Source organism: Rosa chinensis, chromosome 4, assembly GCF_002994745.2.
Source record: "Rosa chinensis cultivar Old Blush chromosome 4, RchiOBHm-V2, whole genome shotgun sequence".
Classification (NCBI taxonomy): Eukaryota; Viridiplantae; Streptophyta; class Magnoliopsida; order Rosales; family Rosaceae; genus Rosa; species Rosa chinensis.
The window spans coordinates 26,538,124-26,554,168 of NC_037091.1; the positions used below are offsets into that span (position 1 = coordinate 26,538,124).

General features: G+C 38.2%; 1 long non-coding RNA gene across 1 annotated transcript; it reads left to right on the forward strand.

Moving 5' to 3' along the window:
• The first annotated feature begins 1,374 nt into the window (after nucleotides 1-1,374).
• LOC121053023 lies at nucleotides 1,375-3,587 on the forward strand. The gene is made up of 2 exons (XR_005810532.1): nucleotides 1,375-1,662; nucleotides 3,402-3,587. It is a non-coding gene; the product is annotated as an uncharacterized LOC121053023 (long non-coding RNA).
• The last annotated feature ends 12,458 nt before the right edge of the window (nucleotides 3,588-16,045 follow it).

The window sequence follows — 16,045 nt, forward strand, 5'->3', positions numbered from 1 at the left end:
AATCCAAGAGCTCCTTGAAAAGAAGCTCATTCGGCCTTCCAATAGCCCACATCATGCTCCAGCATTTTTGGTACGAAATCATGCCGAGAAACTAAGAGGAAAAGCCAGAATGATAATAGATTACAGACGGTTATCAAAAGGCCAGGTAAGAGTGCTCATCAACAGGCTCAGAGGAGCAAAAAAATTCTCTCAATTTGATGCAATCAGGATTCTGGCAAGTCAGAATGCATCCTGACTCCATTGCTTTAACCGTTTTTGGAACTCCTCAAGGGCATTATGAATGGCTAGTCATGCCATTCGGACTCAAGTAGGCTCCGTCTATTCTCCAAATCAAAATGGATAATATGTTTAAACCATGCTCAAACTTCTGCATAGTTTATATAGATGACATTCTTGTTTTCTCTAAAACTATGAATGAACACATGAAGCACGAACAGGTGTGCAAACTCATTGTCCAAAAAAGGATCATCCTTGGACAAAAGAAGATCCATCTAATTAAAGAAGAAATTGATTTTCTTGGCATTCATGTTAAAGATGAAGAGATTTTTCTTCAAGAACATATAGTCAAGAAAATCTATCAGTTTCCGGACTATATTCCAGATGCAAAATCTCTAATGAGATTCTTGAGAGTCGTTAACTTTTGCGAGTAGTGTGTTTGTGGTGTGCCTTCTTTCCTATAGAGTTCAAGTGGAGAGGTGTGCTTTTATTTCAAGTAAGTACTTGTGTTTATAATCATAGATAGCTAAACAACTTTTAGCTGTTTATATAAGAATGAGGTTATGAATTCTTAGCCTGTAAATATGTTTTGAATGAATAAATTCAGATTGCTCATCCACTTTGTCAAGTTATTATTTATTAGTTAATCTTTATTTCGTTTCAGATTATATTATTATCTTGTAAGTTAAAAGTTTAGAATTTCTACTTCAAATGAAACCTTTCTTTATTTGTTTTAAAAACAAGCAGTAGTACGTGATTCCGCCCGTTTTAGAAACCACTAGACAGGAGGCCGTTAGATGAAGTTGTGGCATGTTAAAGGCTAGTTTATTTTTATTTCAAGGCTTAGAACAGGTTTTCCTAAGAAAAAGTAAATTTATCCATCTTCACTAGAAAGAGCACCTCGACTTTCTCTCTCAAGGAACAGCCGCCATCGTTTTTTCTGCTCCGTTTGGCTACAATGTGATGACCTAAAATTTTTAACATTTTCTATAAAAAAAAAAAAAGTTTAATTTTATTTATTGTGCTAAATTATTTGTTTAAATATTATTATTATTTAGAAATAATTTACTTGTTTTCTTTTAGGTTTAAATAATTAGAGTAGCCCAAAGTTTTTGGCCCAAAACTCACACACAAAGTAACTTAACAGCCTACAGAATGATTTCCACGACCAAAACTAGATCAACAACGCCTAAACTCAAAGTTTTGTCCCTTCTCTTCATCGTCTTCCTCACCCCCACATTCTTCTCCATCTGATACACCAAGCCACCGCCTTAGGAAAGTACAAAGGACATAGCCGCCGCCATGGGTAAGTAGGAGGTGTCAACAGCCTTGGAAATCAAGTTTCAGATTGGTGATTCCCCAAAGTTATGAAGCTAGAGCTTCAACTCTAGAATCAAGAGCTGGAACTCTAGAAATCTGGAGGTGGCAAGTCTAGTATCTATATGGGTAAGATTTCAATTAGAATATCCAATTTTCTTTCTGTTAGACCAATCTTGCTTTCTTCGTTTACCCCTCCTTTCCAGACACTATAAATAGGCTAAACCATCTATGCTTTCCATACAGTTCCTTGAGTTGCTAGATACATAGATAAACAAGGGAGAGAGAGAAAAAGATTTGGTATCTTAGAAGTGGAGGAGTAAAAACTCAGGTGTGATTCTTTTTCTAATTTGATAAGCTCTTTGTTGGTTCTGATGGTTAATGCAATTTGGAAATAGGGTTATGTTTGTGCTTTAAATATCCATAGGCTATTATTAAGACCTGGATTGATAGAAGAAGTTGCAATAGAGATAAAGCTCAGTTAGGAATAAAGTTGTTGTTACTAGAACAAAACTAATTATTTTCTCATCTTCTATTTTGATTTCACTAGTTTTCTGGAAAATAGTTTCTATATTTGGTCTTTGAATTAATCCAAATTTGAATTTGAAATCACTTTGTATCTGGTTTGTTGTTTCCTTTAGTCATTAGAGTTTTTGGAAGACATAGATTAATAGAATCTGACTGGAGAAGAGTCAAGAACCAAGTAGGAAACATAAGCAGTTTTCAAGTTGAATTTAGAAAAACTTCACTCATCCTTTAAAGCCTTGTTGAAAGTGTTATTTCTTTTATTTAACACTTTAGAAAGTCTATTTTCTGTATTGAAAGTTTTACACAAATTGGAGTTGTAGAAAGTACATTAAAACGGAAGAGGTTAGCACACAGTAGCAGTTGCTGCAGAAAAACGTGGGACTGTAGCTGAACTTTAAAAATTCATAACTAATTCTAGGAAATTTTTTTTCAGGTGATTCAAATTCCGAGAGTTTCTTTAGGATGTCAGCTACAAATTGTTAGAAGACCATGAAAGCAGATTTTAAACATATTTGTACAGTTTTTAACATTAAGGTGACTGGATCAGAAAACTGCAGTATTTCAGTTTGTCAAGTAAAAACCTGTTTTGGTCAAAATAACTCACTGCTAAGATTTTCATAGTATGTTAGCTGAGTTTTACTTTAATTCTTTGTTTGTGGAACTAATAAATTCTATTCTTGCAATAGAAACTTGTTTTCATCCGGATACTTAACGTGAAAATCAATCGAGGTAGGGGAAAAACTTGGGGAGCCTCTATGTTTGCATTGGATGGTTGTTTACATGATTGTATTGGATGGTTGTGTACATGATAATATGCATTTATGTCCTCTGTTTCTGTTTGTTTGGTATGGCTGAATAGTGAATACACATACATATTCAAAGTATTTGTGCATCAATAAGACATGAAGTATAAGGGTGGTGATGATAATGTGAATATGCTATTGGAATAAGTATGTTGGTTTATCTTTTGCGTAGTTGAGTCTATAACCTCAGCAGGTACCAGATCCCAGGTATGCCCACTTGTTAATATGCACTTAGTATAGGATATTGCAAGGGTAATTCGGGACTGGCGAAAGGGGAATGGACAAGATGACTAGCAAAAGAGGGTTAGGGGGATTGACTTTGGATGGGGGTTAGTTCACATTGTTGAATACTCTGAGTCACCTTCATGGTAAAATACATGGTATGGGACATGTAGGCTCGGTTTATTTTGCAATATGGATTATCGGGAGTAGATAGTAGTTGCATCCATTCATTATTACTATTCTAACTATGATTTTCAAAGAGGTTTATTTCTCCTACTGAGCAATGTATGCTCACCCCTTTTATCATTTTTGCAGGTGACAAATAAATGAGTTTGAAGTTATTTTACTACAAGGGTGTTTTTTTTTTTAATAATGTAATATACATGTGTGTTATTGCTAATCATACTTGGGTTCCTAGACAAGAACTTGGAATATAGTTGTCCTTTTGTTGTAACTGTTGGTGTAAACCTCTCTTGTAATAAAGGTTGTGTTTCAATTTCAGAAACTTGTCTAGTATGGTTTTTTTCCAATTATTTGTATTTCAATTTTGGAATATAAGTCACATCTAAAAAAAAAATTGGATGTGACATACACGTCGGCCCGATGTCATCGTCAGATGAGTCTTCCGGACCTCCATGTTAATCTGCTTCCCTACCGGGATGGGAGGTGAGCGTGGGGACGAATAAGCTCCTTCGCGCCAGGGGCTGATACCTTGATCGGATTCTGATCTAGTGCGTCTCTGACTTATGAGAGGCTCGTGAGATGGTAACACTGGTAAGATAGTGCACTTTAGGGTCACGTGTTGGAGAGTTTGGTTGCTAGATGCGACTGGTGACAGGACCCGCCCCGAGTTTCACCCTGAAATCCGAAGAGGCCCTGCGGGGCCCACCTTAGAAGAAATTCTACCAAAAATTTGACAGAACTTCCCCAAAAAATGGACAACCCAAAACCTGTAGAAAAACAATTACACTTCTAAATCATCCATCCTTATTCTCCTAGAGCCACCCTGCTCCCTATATCACAACATCTCTCATATCACCAAAATTCCTAAAACTTGAGAATATTAATCTCATAGGTTATCAGAGCAATCTAATATACAGGCGAACAAGAGAATAGAAAGCAAGATAAATGACCGATGCTTTTATAATGCGGAAGCTATGACAGCTATGCCTCAACCCCAAGTACGCTCGACCTCAAGCTAAACTGGCCTGCAAACTGGGCATTTAAAACCGAAGGGCCCAGGGGAAAACATTTAAAATCCGTTAGAGTGAGTGGACGAAAAATAAGTAATTCAAATGAATAAGTAAAACTTAATGCTTTCCCAAGTTATTCTCTAAAATCTCGCATGCAGTAACAATCTTGAAAACACTCTTAATCATCCTCTTTACTGAAATCTCAATCACGTAACAAGAACATCTTGAAATCTCTTAAAATCTCATCCTCAATCCTTATAAAAACATCCTTTTCATGAGGCTCGTTCGATGACTAGAAAGGACTGCTGTCTAGTCATCTCATGCCATCTAGGAGGGACTGCCACCCAGATGACGCATCGGAAGGGACTGCCAACCGGAATAGGAGGCGGTGGATAGATGGGACTGCCAACTAGCCACATGTAGTAGACGGGACTGCCGACTAACCACAGGTAGTAGACAGGACTGCCGACCAACTACCTCATGTCATCTGGAAGGAACTGCCAACCAGGTGGCGCATCGGATGGGACTGCTAACCGAGCTGTAGTCTGGAAGGGACTGCCAACCAGACCATTACCTAGAAGGGACTGCCAACTAGGTAAGATACGCATGCGCCAAAACTGGCCTCCTTAATAAACTGAATAGCCTCCTCAAGAAACTGAAAATAACCTCTTTCAATTACTTGCTTTCGGAAAGAAACTCGGTATTACTTCAATAAATCAATAATAATTCACCGAAAGCATAACTCAGGATTAACTCACTAAATCAAACCTCAATATCTCAATAAATCCTCGAAAGCATAAAATCAAATACTCTGTAAATAAATAAATGCTTTCGGAAGAAAACTCAATCTAACTTCAAAGCTGATAAGTACGGAGCTCAAAGCTCAATAAATCTCGATAAATCAATCATGCTCAAATATTCGATGAAACATTCGTACTCGTGAATCCTCATAAAAACCGATATTCGAAATCCAAAATTCTCATAATATTTTCTGAATCAGTCACTTCCCGAAAATCATTCCTCAATTCAATAACTCATGATTGACTATCTCAAAAATATACTAAAAGCCCTCGGGAAGGAATTTCAATACTAATCTCGTAATCCATAAATAAATCTCGATAAACTAAATCTCAAATATTCAAAACATAATTAAATCTCAATTGGAAGAAAATAATAATAATACTGCATGCGGAATTAATTTAAAAACAAATGTCCACTCACAGTACTATTGGCAACCACGCAAACGAGTTCCTTCATCTAACCGTAGCTCGCGACATTGCCCTGTACACAATTATATTTCCGTAAACGGCAATCCGATAAAATAATTACGAACTTAAACGAAATCCGAAAATCCCTATCTCCAATACTTCTCAAATTCAACCCAAATCTCTTCCACAATTCTAATTCCTCAATTTACATATTCCATAATGAAAACGAGGGAAATCCGACGGCCGGATTTCCCATAATTCCACCACAAAACTCCAAACTTCGAAAATTCACAAACAATTCCAAACTCCTCCAAAATTCACCAAACTTCATATATAAGCTCAATGATAATTATAGAATTTAACTAGCTAAAAATTGAAATTTATAAACTACCCTAGCCGCCGCCGCTACCGCCGCCCACAGTGGCGGCGCCGCCGCCACCATCTCCGATGGCCACCAAAATTTGGCAGTAGCACCTTCTCAACACACTGATCAACTTCTCAACTACAACATTCCCAAATAACAATTAAAAATGGCCGAAATCGATTCAATGAACAAAAACCCAGAAATCCTCAAGAACCCTAGAATTTCAATTCGTCGATTCAGCATCTACACAACAAATCGTGATACAAGGCCATAGGGGAAATGATCAGTGATGAAAACCGAACCTTCGACGGCGAGATGGGGACCGGAGGTGGTCGGAATCGCCGGAAATCGGCAAAAGCTTCAAACTGCAGCCGGAGGAGTTTTTCCTTCGATCCGTGGTTTTCCGGCCAAATCGTGGAAAACCAAGGTTGCTAGGGTGCTCGGAGGGAGGAGGCGCTCCTCTGGTGACCGGTGGCACGCCGGTTGGTGGCCGGAATCGCCGGAAATAGGAGGGAGAGGGAAAATGGTCGAACCGGAGAAGAGAGAGGTCGGGGGAGAGGAGAGAGAAAGAGCTGGGGTGGGTTTCCGGAAATGGAAACCTACCCGGGGTAAATTTCTATTTTAATCAAAAATTACCATGAACAGTAACTTCACATTTTTGGCCATAACTCTCACATACGAAGTCCGATTTTTACGTACCACATATGCACGCGCTCAGTTTAACGTCCTCTACAACCTTCATGAAGGAAAATTTCTCAAATTTTGACCCAAACAAAAAGTCAACTTTTAGGGCCCCCTAAAAGCATTGAAACGACAGTAAAAGTGAAAGTAAAAGTTGTTTACTCTCCAAATGACTAGTAAACCGGTGAATCCGGGTTCGGGACGTCACAACTGGGTTTGTGGCAGTCTACCCATAGTTGTGCGGTTGCTGATCTTCGTCTTGGCCGGCTGTCGGAGGGGGACTCCTTTTGGTCTGGATCAAACTAGGTGGGTGCATGTGGGTTTGGCAGGGTCGTGGTCAGACGGTGGGTGCTAGGTCTCAGTTTGGGTCTCCATTTTGCTTGGTCAGATTGGTCTGGGCTTGCTTTGTTTTAGGCCCAGTTAGTTTAGGGCTTTTTACTCTAGGTTTGCTTAGTTTTTTGCATTGTCCTCTAGGGGTGCCTCCTCTGCGTAGGTTGGTCCTAGAAAATATGAATAATATTAAGGTTAGTTCTTGGTTTCATTCCGGTCATTTCCTTAATAGTGTCAGGTTACTAGTTACTTTGAGCTTAATATTAGGATAGTGTTGCATGTTAGGTTGCCCTAGTTATCTGAGTTCATTTGGTTTTAAACACATTGGCTCCCTAAGGATGACTCAATCTTGTCATAGCCCTTCTTTTGGGTGAGCTGTTTCTTTGTAATGTTATCTACCTTTTTGTCACACCCCAAACCCAAGACCAATATTATATTGAAATATGGTACCCGAATTTGTTATGTGAGTTATTACAAATAAAACTTCCTCAAAGAATAAAATAAAAGAATTTATATATAAGTCTGAAAAATACTCTTATTAGGAATTGAATGTTTTTTTTTTTTTTTTTACAATACCGGAGCTGTGCAAAATATATTACATTATTTCTTTTGAGAAAGTAGTAGAAAATAAAACATTCATTTATTTAGTGGATCCACTCCGTTTTCCCCAAGCATCTACTCGTTACCTGAAAACAAGGTGTAGTATCATGAGTAACACACCTTGAGGTTTGGGCTTGGCATCTGCGGAAGAGTAGATGAAAACAAAATTAAACCTCTAGCACCCAGTAAATACAGCTTACATTTTTATATTAAAATGTCTTATAAGAAATCAAATTTGGACAACCAATTCAAATGTACCAAGAACCATTTATATGTTCTTACCAATTCGTAAATATGTATATGTATACACACGATACACACATATATAGCCAAATATATTCATCCACGTGAATGTTTATGAAACTGGTAATAAATCACAAAGTCACATGCTAGAGTCCACTCTACTCAAAGCACGGATAAGCCGCAGCATACTGAGGACACTACCAAAGCATGTATACTCAAGGTCGACACATTCTTCCTATGAGTATAATAGTGCACTATCTGTAGGGACTCGGGCCCTTGCTTAACTTCACAAAACACTTATACCAGTAATTCACTTAAGCGCGAGGTAGTACTAATCACCCGACTTCACAACTGTACTTCTCAGACATAATCAAATTCACAAAATACAATCTTTATGAATTATCACTATGTCAAAAAATGCTTCATACCATACCTCTCAGACGACAGAAGACTTTTTTTCTGTTGTCTGATTTTTTTGAACGTCTTCAGACAACAGTTTTAACTATTTATGTCGTCTAAATGGTATCAAAATCAACACCAATTCAACTTTTTCAAGTTTGTTATAATTTAGAAAATTCAGACAACAGATTCTGTTGTCTGAGTAAATGGAAAAATTATTTACCCTTATCTGGACAAAAAAAGGTTTTTGGCTGAACTAAAACTTAATGTGAACTAGCAGATGCCTATACCCCGAGTTTTCTCAACACTTTGTAAAAAAAACAGAAACCTTCTTTCCCTCTCCCTGAGCTAGACCACGAGCAACTACAGCTCCCCATTTTGGTTCTCCCCCCCCCCCCATCAGAGACATTCTTTCCCTTTCCCAATTATGGTTATTCTCTCCCTGATCTAGGTTTTCTACACAGAAGAGTTTCATCAACCTCTCCCCGATCTAGGTCAAGAAGACACTGTTGGTGGAGTTCTTCGATTTCAGGGTAAGCCTTATTCTTCGTCTTAGGGTTTCGACCTTGATTTGTGTTGGGTTTTAGCGCTTCCTTGGGATATCGATTTGGGGTTTTAGGGTTTCTTTGGGATATCAAATTGGGAGTTTCCTTTGAAATTAGATTTGGGATAACGATATAGAGATGGGGTGATTGAAATAGAATTGGGTTTTATTCTGGTTTATGGTTTTGGGGATGGTTTATGGTTCATTTCGATTTGGGACGGTTTATGGTTATTCAGAATCTAAGGCTCTAGGCGTTAGGTGCTCGTCTTCCTCACTTCCGAATAAAACCCATAACTCTAAACACATCATTGTCTGCTTTCGAAACCCACAACTCCCAAGCCATTGTCGGCTAGTCGCTGTATCTCCAGAGCACATCTCTAACTTCATCTCTCTCTCAATCTCTCCTCAATGGTCAACGGTCACCGTTTCTCTCTCCACTGCTCCGATCTCTGTTTTGTCTACTGCCTTATGAAGTTATGATGAATTAATGAGTTGATGATTCATGGATTAATGAGTTGATGATTGTTGGATTCATAGATTGATGAATTGATGATTGTTGGATAATTAGATACTAAAAATTGCTGGTTTGATTTTAGAACAGTGCTTGGATTGATGGGTTGATGAATTGTTGAATAACCTATAATTGATGATTGTTTATTCAATAATGGGCATGAATGAATTCAACGTTCCTTGCTGCAATTCTTTTCTTTTCTTAATTAACTCTAATATGCCTAATGCAGTCTACCCATAGTTTTCCCTTCTTTTTTTTTTGGTTCTGTGCATTTTTGTGTTGTTTAAATCGAGCTATTTTCTATTCTCACGGTTGATGTTAAGCACATAAAATTAAAACCATAAAAATATCTGGATATGTGCTCGTGCTGCGTTGAACAATTCTCAGTTTGAGTCTTGTGCTTTTGTATGATATTCACTTGGTTAATGCTTGCGTACTTTGTATCCTCTTGCCAAACTATTTTGTCTATTTCACAAGAAATAGCTGGCTTCCCACCCAAACTTATTGCATTGGATGGTTTCAATGTGGTTCACAGGGGACATATTTCACAAGGAACCAGAAGCAGCCTTCATGTTGTGCTTCACTAGTTGATTGGATGGGGGCAAGGATTGTTGCTGCAATATTGTGGCCTTTGCATGTGTTGGGAACAAAACTAGTCTATAGTAAAATTCACTCTGCTATTGGAATATCAAAGGTTATTTCTCTTACTTTTTGGACTGACAAGTCAGGTTATTTCAGTTCTTTGTGTCAACTTCTTTTTATAGGAATTGACTTTGAAATAGTATGTATCTTGCGGCTTGTTTTTGTTGAATAATGCAATCTGTAAGGTGCTATTAGTTTTAAGTTATTTATTGTACTTGGGTTCAACTATTAATGTAGACCCCGTGAAATTCCGAACATCAATTTTTGACGGAATAATTTTTCGTGACCTTTGTTTGGTCAAAGACTTTTGGAAATAGTTTGGGCTTGGGCCTTGGGTCCAAGAATGGCATAAGGTTAGAGTCCAAAATTTACTTTGGACACCCAACAGAAGGGCATGCTAGTGAACCTAGCCCAATAAGTTAGTTGACCTTTGACCCGAACATCTCTCGTGATCTAATAAGGTTCTTGTAGCTCATAATAACATCTTTACATAATTTTGAAATATACTTGTGCGTGCACTTACGATTTCTCGTATTACTTTATTTCTTAACCATTAGTTGAATTCCTACCCGCCTTTCCTGACACTTGCTCGTCAACCATCCCTCCGACTTTATAAAAATAAAAATAAAAATACTATTTATTTGCTCCTTATGTTTTTCAAACTTGAGTGAAATTCCGACAAAATCTACTTTGCCATTTTTCTACCCAAATACAAACTTGGTGAGGCCCAATCCTTATTTGGTCTTGCCAACACCTTAATTTGAGTTTACTTGCATTTACTTATTTTACCTTTATTTTTCCCCATCACTTTGGTTTTTACAACCTCTTATTTTTACCCCAAATTATCTGATTCAATACCTTCACTTCCCCCCAAGCGGAGTCATCTATCTCACACGCAAGCCCAGCTTTTCCTCTTTCTTTGTTCACGTCAAAGTTGGGCAGAGGGAAAGAAAACCTCAATCAACAACTCCCTTCCATGTTGCCAGCATGCATATGGCAACTCCTCCAAGAACATCATCTCAGACCTTCAAAAGGGAGAACCCCGGGCCAGAAAACGTCATTCACTCTCCTCTTCTCGCCCTTTCTCTCTTTGCTGGGCACATCAGTGTGTTTGCGTGCCTCGAAACTCCTGATTAGGGACCTCCGATCAAAAAACTTTCTTCACCAAAGTTATTCGTCTATGTCTCCTCTATCTAGCCTCAAAATTTCAGCTCCATTAGAGTCGATTTGAGTTCTGTACACCCCTCGAAGCGGAAGCTGTTCTGAAACAAGCCTGTTCTGGATTTCTGCTTGAATTCCCTCTCTTGCTCTACCCGAATCCCTCACATCTTACTTGAGACTGATACAAACACTCAGTAAGATTCTGGAACCATCAAGTTCCCCTTTCTTTCCTCGATTTTAGACTCAATACATTCAAAACAACTCTTCCACATATTGAGAAGTTTCTGTTTCACTCTGCATGTTTGAGATGGAGCAAATTTCTTGACGTGCAACTGGGCTCGATCCAATCAGCTCCCTCAGCTCTCTTTTCTGTTGAAACCCTCAAGAGAAACTCATCTTTTTGGTTAGTCTTTGGTGAGTTTCATCCTTTCCATAAAACTCTGTATATTTTTGGGTTGTTACAACTCTTGCAGATTACAATTGGTCACTGTTGTTGCTGAAATCATGTTGCTTTAACTTAGAACCTTTCATTCTTTCTGATGTGTTGGATTTGTGCTAGAACATGGTTATTTTGAACATTGAAATCATGTTTGATCAAAGAGTTTATTTGTGTTACTGTTGTCCAAACACCATGTCTTCAAAACATCATATTAGTGAGCTACAAGACCTTCCCCTTATAGTATTGAAGGGTGACTAAGACTTTAAGCCTTTAGAAGCTTTAGATACTTTCTATAGGTGTCTTAGAGTCTACTTAACCAGCCATTTTGGGTACCAAATGAGCTTTACACAAAAGAACCAATTTATGCAGTTTTCAGTTTCCAGTATAATCTGACCCAGTTGCATTCCTTTCAAAACTGGAGCTGAACCGTTGAGAATTTGGGATCAGTTCCTTCTGGAGAAAGTTAGTAAACACATATATGAACATTTCAGAATTTGAATCATCCCAAAAAAAATTTTCTAGAATTAGTTATCCAATTTTGAAATAGGTGGATAGAAGCTGTTATTTCTGGAGAAAACCTGCACATTGTTTTACTTTAGCTTCTGAAACCTTTACTCTTCACATGGCTTCACTTAAAATTCTATAACCATTTCAGTCTTACTGAGTTGGTTGTTAAACCATCTTCTTTCCAAAATTTTCCAAGAATCACCTCAAGTATTTTGGACACTCTTCCTTGGCCCTTAACAGTTCCTACTTAAACTCTGTTTCCAGCTTTTGACAACTTGTCTTCTAAAGGTGTTTTTGACACTTTTTCCTGAAAAACCAACTCTCCCTTAGAGCCCTAATGGTCTGGTTATTAGTTAGTAATTAGGTTTAAGGAAAGGTTTTCTTCAGAGAGTAATGTGAGTGAATAGCTAGCCTAGTTTATCGTGATTAATGTCACTTGTTTGGTCTAGGCTTGATATCTTGGTAGGATCTTGTGAAGTGGTGGTTGCTACAAGGTTGCATTGAGGCCAAGTGCTGCAAGAGAAAGCTCGAGAAAGCTCGAGTTCCAGGTAGGGGATGCCTTTAACTCTATCTATGCTTTTCTTGCATATACTATGTTTTATATAAGGCCTCTTGCATGTTTTGGAAATTATCTGTTTTTACAACTTGAAAGATTTGATTGATGTGTTGGCAATTGATGGGGATGTAAGGAGAGGTCAGTTCCTCCTTGAGCCACCGGTGGAGGGCAGTGTGCACCATGCCCTTGTTATCTCCCCTTTGTCTCTAGCCTTGTGATTATTGAATTCCGAAAAGTGATTGGCTAGATGGATGGTTGTGATGGAAGTGTGAAAGATGATCAATTGCCATGAGATTGTAGTTACGTGGTGACGATCACGTGGAAGCATAAACCGATTTTTATCTACTTCTTTTATTCAAAACGATAACTCTTGTTTTTAAACTTAGATATGGGGGCGGGCATGGGCAATGACAGGATGTAGGAGTCTAACCCCTACTTTAGTTTGTTTTGCTGGCTGTTGTTGTCGAAACTTGGGTACAGAGGATAATCCTTGAAGGCCAAAATTTGTTTTGTTTAAAGTTTATTTTATTTGGTTTGTGTGATTTCGTTAAATTTTTGTAACGTTATGTATGGTTGATGATGTGTGTGATTGCTTACCACCAAAGTGGAACCCTAGGGTTAGAACCTCCATTTGAGTTTAGGTCCTAGTGGGCTAGACCTAGAAGACTCACGTAACTTACCATTCAATGAACTTAATGCAAACTTGGGCTAAGAACTAAAAATTGACATAGGTTCTAAAACTCAACACAACACCACCTTCCTTTCCTCTTCCTCGCCTTGTTCGTAATCTTGTGATTACGAGGCAAGCCCACTATACAAGCCCAAAAATTTCTGGCTTATAGATTTCTTGTTTTCCAACCTAAAGGCCTTGTCTCTTTGAGGAATTCTAGGCCCAAAATACTTACTCCAAATGTCGCGGGTGTAGGGTTCCTTGGGGAGGCGGTGCTGTGGTAATCCGGTCTCCGGGTCGCCATAATTAAGACTCGCTTTTCTAAATTTTTTGGTTCATTTTCACAGATCGTGGCCAATCAAATACTCATAGAAATATTTTGAAGAAGCAGATTTCAATCAATCCTAGTTTCCAAAAAAGTGGAAGAAATTGCTCATTGGCTCCATTTTGTTTCCTCATTTGCAGAAGTTTCCATGTTTACAACAGATAACTTATTCTCTTGTTAATTTTCTTGATTGTTATATTTCATTCATATGGTGTTGATTATGATGAAGGTAGGGGACTAAGTAGAACTTTCCTTCACATCCTGTAGGCTGGCATCAGTGGAGGAGGTAGTTTTGGTAGCATGTATTGATATATTGATAAATTTTTTGAGGTTGAACTCTCCCACTTATTTTCTGGCCATAGTAGTATGGATAATCTGCTCCTGTCATATAAGTATTGTACATTTGTAGGCCATAGGCGTAAAAGTGCAGAATGGATATGGTTTAATAGAGAGTTCTGTTGTTGCTGCTCGGAGACCAAACTGCAATGTAAGATATAAACTAATTTACATTAAAATGTATTGTATGTTAAAGGAAAAGCACACTATGTGCCTTCGTCAAAGAAACAAACGAAGAGGGAATCAAGCAATTCAAATCACAGCTCAATCAGCATTTAGTATCATCAATGTAATTGATATTTCCGTTGTAATCCTATCCCTATGTAAAGGGGTTATGAATGAAATGAGTAGACAAATTCCAATCCATTTATACTTTAACACGTTATCAGCACGCTCAGAGCAAATAGCCAATAGAAAAAAATCCTAATTTTCTAGTTTTCTTTCTATCAAAAAGAAACCAAAACCCTAGAAGAAAAAAAATTTCTTCCTTTTTCCTACCGCCACCAACTAAAAAAAAAAAAAATTCAGCCCGGCCAAGACCGGCCCCTTCCTCGCTGCCACCTCTCACCTGCTACTGCGCCGACACACAACAGCCCATCCCCGCTGGCCACTAGCCTCGATCTGCCCTCTGCCCTCCAGCTTGCCCTCTACCCTCTGCCCTCCAAGAGCCAGCCTCAACCTGTGGGCATCAACAACAACCGGCAGACCCACCTCGCTGCTGCTCCGCCCAATCCCACACCAAAGCGTACGCACACCCATCACTGTCTCCAGCCTAGCCCAGCCCGCCCTCCAGCGTGCCCGAGCCTCCTGACAGCAGCCCCGCGTCCTGCTGCAACCCAGCCCCGCACCTGCAATCCAGCGCGAGTCTGCACAGTTTCCCCTCACCTGCCATCTAGACCGGCCTACAGCCCTGCACTACATAGCACGCACGGCCCAACCTGGACGTGCACCCCTGCCACCGGCTACGATACAACCACCTCTGCAAGAAAAAAAAAGAGAGAGAGAACCAAAAAGAAGAGAGGAAAGAAAAAGCCAAAAAAAAAAAAGAGAAAGAAAAAGTCAACCGGCCCAAAGAAAAGGTCCGGTCAAAAAAAAAGGGGGAATCCCAGGCCAAAAAAAAAAATAACAGCAGGCCCTGCAGGCCCAGAAATGAAAAAAAAACAGAAAAAGAAAAGAAAAAAAAGAGAGGCCCTGCGGCCCAGACAAGAAAAAAAAGAAAAAGTAGGCTTGCAGCCCAGAAAAAAAAAGGAAAAAAAAAAAAACAAGGCCCATTGCTGAAAAAGAGAAAGCGGCTCAATTTTTCTCAAGTCCAAAAACATCGCTACGCACGCCTGCATCAACACGCGCGTGTGCTAGAATTGTTTTATCGAAATCAAGTATGTTTTCTTTATTTTATTTTATGATTTTAACAAAGCATGTTTAATTAGATAATTTTATTGTTTATGCTTTTATTATATTTTGTTATTAAGCATGTTTAATTAGATAATTTTGATTGTTTTAAGCATGCCTTATTATTTATGTTTTATATCATTATATTTAAGCATGATTTATAATTATGTTTAAGCATGCTTTATATTTTATTGCTTATGTTTTTATTATGCAATTGTGAGCATGTTTTGTGAATTTTATTTACTCTTATATAATTATTCCTAAGCATGCCTTTATATTATGCTATTATTTATATTTTATTTTACGCATGATATATTATTGCTATTATTATGTGTAGTATATAATTTGTTGTATATTTGTGAAATTTGAGCATGCCATGTAGCTTATTTTTATATGATATATTTAAATGTACTATGATTATCTTTAATGCAACATATCAATACCGTTTGGCCATGATAATGAAAATTCATGCGCATTATACACTCACTTACTGTGATAAAGTATTTTCACATAGCATCGGAAAAAAATGTGACCATTACGAATCTTGGTCTTGAAATCTAATTCATATTTTTGGAAAATAATTCACGTGGATGTCTTTATGACTGCGTAATTTATATCTTCCCTCTTGTTTATGTAGATGGCTGATCCAACTCGACCTGAGTTTGACATCTTGGACTCAGAAGGACTTGAGTACCATCGTTGGGTTTCTGATATGGAAACTGCCTTTGTGGCAAAAGACTACATTGCCACCATTACTGATCCCCAAGATGATGAACTATCTAATAAGGTGAAAGCAGATGCCTTAATTTTTCTGAGGCGATATATTGATCCTAGCCTACGCTGGGAGTACCTTCAGTTGAA